Genomic DNA, 2,860 nt, shown 5'->3' with positions numbered 1-2,860 from the left:
TCAAACAGAACCCAAAAGAGTTTTATTCTTATGCAAATAAGAATAAAACCACTGTCTCACTCATTGGGCCATTGATCGATTATAACGACATTCCCCGACACGATGCTAAAGAAATGGCAGAAATACTGCAGAAACAATACTGCTCTGTCTTTAGTGATTCCACTGATATCGATGTAAGGGAGGCGAACGAAGTTGATTCCGAACATAGAATCTCGGACATAACCTTCACTGCTTCAGACATCATAGCACAATATATGAGGTCAAATACTATTCTGCTGTAGGCCCTGATAGATTCTCCGCAAGTCTCCTGAAGGAATGTAGACATCAATTTGCAGTCCCTCGGACCAACCTCTGGAGAGATTCATTAAACTCAGGTTATATACCGAAACAGCTGCTATCCCAGTCTGTTATCCCGGTTTTCAAACAGGAAAACAGATCTCTCGCAGATAACTATCGTCCAATCTCACTCATCTCCCACATCATTAAAGTATTTGAAAGAGTGATAAGATCAAGGATAGCTGACTTCCTGGAGACCCACAAACTCCTAAATTCAAACCAGCACGGCTTTCGCTGCGACAGGGACTGTCTAACACAGATCTTACACCACATTGAAGATATAGTTAAAGCCTTGGGAACAGGTTCGAATGCTAATGTCATATATCTTGACTTCAGTAAAGCGTTCGACAGAGTTGACCATAATATCTTACTCACAAAATTGGCAAATGTTGGAATCCGTGGAAAATTTTTACATTGGATTAAGTATTCCCTGGAGAATAGAACACAAGAAGTTGTGGTCGATGGAGTCCACTCAAGGCCAGCAAGAGTCACCAGTGGTGTCCCTCAGGGGGATATCTTGGGCTCACTCCTCTTTATAATTTACATAAATGACGTTTCCAGCGTCGTAAATCACTGCAAAGTGAAAATCTTTGCTGATGACACTAAGCTCCACCAAATCATCAATGAAGAAGAAGACCGAACTCAACTCTGGTCAGACCTATATGCTGAGTCAATGGGCAGATAAAAACAAAATGAAACTAAACGAGGGAAATTTGAGCTGATGCATTTTGGAAGAAACTCTATACTAAAACAGCCATACTCTCTTCCTTCAGGGGAACCGCTCACGGCATCCAATAATATCAGAGATCTGGGTGTAATTGTTGACAACAATCTCAATTGGAGAGCCCACATCAAAAGAAAGGTCATTATAGCCCGTAGGATGAGCTGCTGGATCTTAAGAACCTTCCGGTCCAGAGAACAAGGTGTCGTCATTCCACTTTTCTCCTCCTTTGTACGGGCCACACCTCGAATACTGCTGCCCCCGGTGGTCTCTCCAAACAAAACAAAACATCTTGAGGATTGAATCACGCTATTTATCATTGAAACGACCCGATTAGATATGAATCCACCGGCGTTCTGAGAGAGTCACTGTGTCTTTGAAACCAAAGCCACTTAGAGGAAATTGTTTCTGTGATGACTCATTACATATTGTTCTACACTACGTTTGTATACACATTGTAAATATTAGAACACTATAATAACGTGAATCTGTCAGAGTGAGCGAAAGAGAAAGTGAAAGAGAAAGAGAGAGAGACAGAGGGAGACAGAGGAATACAGAGAGAGGAGAGTGTGAAGGAGAGGGAGGGAGAGACAGCGAGCGAGCGTGTTTTATGATGTTTAGGATTCCTATTTAGCCTATATAATATATAACTATATATATATATATATATAGAGAGAGAGAGAGAGACAGAGAGAGAGAGAGAGAGAGAGACAGAGAGAGAGAGAGATTTATTTTATTTATACACACACCCACACACACACACACATATATATATATCTATATCTATATATATATATATATATATATATATATATACTTGTACCACGTCCTCGCGTTGTTTTTTCTTGCTTGTTCTTGTTTGGACTGACTATATATATACGTCAGTGTGTGTGTGTGTATGTGAGAGAGAGTGAGAGAGAAAGAGAGTGCGCACGTGTGCGTTTGTGTGCGTGTGTGTGTGCGCGCGCGCGGAGGGTCGTGTGTATGTATCTTTGCGTGTGTATGCCAAATGGTTTTTGTTGTAAGCCAAATCAGATGATGTATTTTGCTTCATATACACTTGTGTTTGGCAACAAAAATGAAATTATATTAATTACAAAAATTTAGAAATAATTCCCAAGATTAGAGAAGAAATAAAAGTGTGAATAGTGAATGAGAGCACAGCGCAGATAAAAATATGAAAATATGAAATACCATTGGTATCGTCTGCCAGTCAGAAAGGTGAATGCAAAGCGATTGCATTAAGCGCTATCTAAGTCGACATGAAATTTTTCATCGCCACACACGACATATACATACAATAATTCAATGAATTATCTACCTTGTTTAACACAGACGAAATCATACTCCAAATTACACATAGAAATCCAAAATATATTGTGTTTATTACAATTAATATATCCTTATCAACAGTAGCGTAGAGAGGGATGTTCAATGTATGCAGATTCAGAAGGTTGGTATTTTGTGAGTGATAGGAAAAGTACATTGGGGGTATGTTACTGTAAAAGAGATGCTGGATTGGGCACTGTGCATAGTGGCAAGATATACACTTTGCCTTCGCTGCGCCGTAGTTAATAAGCTACGTAACATAACTTTATTCGCAAAAGTATTCGTAAAATGAAAGAAAATGATTGGGAAATATAAGAATTCGAAATAAAAAATACGAAAAATAAATGATTTGATATATTAAACAGAAATGCACGAACAAGAACACATATATGTATATATGTATGTATGTATATATACATACATATATACATATACATACATACATACATACATACATACATATATATACATATA

The sequence above is a fragment of the Octopus bimaculoides genome, chromosome 8 (assembly GCF_001194135.2).
Source record: "Octopus bimaculoides isolate UCB-OBI-ISO-001 chromosome 8, ASM119413v2, whole genome shotgun sequence".
NCBI classification, from domain to species: domain Eukaryota; kingdom Metazoa; phylum Mollusca; class Cephalopoda; order Octopoda; family Octopodidae; genus Octopus; species Octopus bimaculoides.
This window is presented reverse-complemented; position numbering follows the sequence as displayed.